Here is a 943-nt window from a genome sequence, read left to right on the forward strand (position 1 = left end):
CGTTCTTTTGCATGTGGATATCCAGTTTTCCCACCACCATTTATGGAAAAGACTGTCTTTATGCCAATACCACACTCTTTTGATTACTGTGCTTTAGTAAGTTTTGAAATCAGGATATGTAAGTCCTCCAGCTTTGTTATTTTTCAAGATAGTTTTGGCTATTTGGAATCCCTTGAAATTTCTTATGATTTCTAGGATGGAGTTTTATATTTCTGTAAAAACATCATTGGGATTTTGATAGGGATTCCATTGAATCTGTAGATTGCTTTAGTACGAACATGGTTTGTCTATTTATGGCTTTCTTTCATCAATGTTTTGTAGTTTTCATCTAACCAAGTCTTTCATCTCCTTGGTTAATTCCTAAGTATTTTATTCTTTTTAATGCTATGTTAAATGGAATTGTTCTCTCAGGACTGTTCATTTTACGTAATTTTTACTTGGATTAAACATATCGTGTTTAATACATTACTACATGGGTTTCCCTTTGGCATAAAGGGCCTGGCAATGCAAACTGACATCCTCGACCCCAGACTATTAACACAAAACACTATTCAATTAATCCTTACACTATTCTAGAAGTTCAAAAAGGTTGAGAAGTTTGCAGTCTAGAGCCTTGGAGTTAATAAATGGTAGTGTTTGAAACTGGACTCAGGTCCATGTGACAACTAAGCTCATGGGATTTCGACATAAAATGTCTCAGTGTAACCACAGCCTGCTTAGAACAACCTCTAGCAGGTGGACGCAGGAACCGGAAAAGTGCTACAACAAATCCGTGGGTCCTTTAGCCATTCATAAAACAAACCTACATCTTTTCCGCTTCCGGCACCGCCCCCCTGCCCCACCATTCACTGTAACAAAGGGCAAACTCCTTGCAACATGTAACCACGGACTTGGAAACCAGTTTGGGACTATCGATCTACTGCTTTTCTGGAGACAGGTAGGC

Source organism: Tursiops truncatus, chromosome 14 (genome assembly GCF_011762595.2).
Source record: "Tursiops truncatus isolate mTurTru1 chromosome 14, mTurTru1.mat.Y, whole genome shotgun sequence".
NCBI lineage: Eukaryota > Metazoa > Chordata > Mammalia > Artiodactyla > Delphinidae > Tursiops > Tursiops truncatus.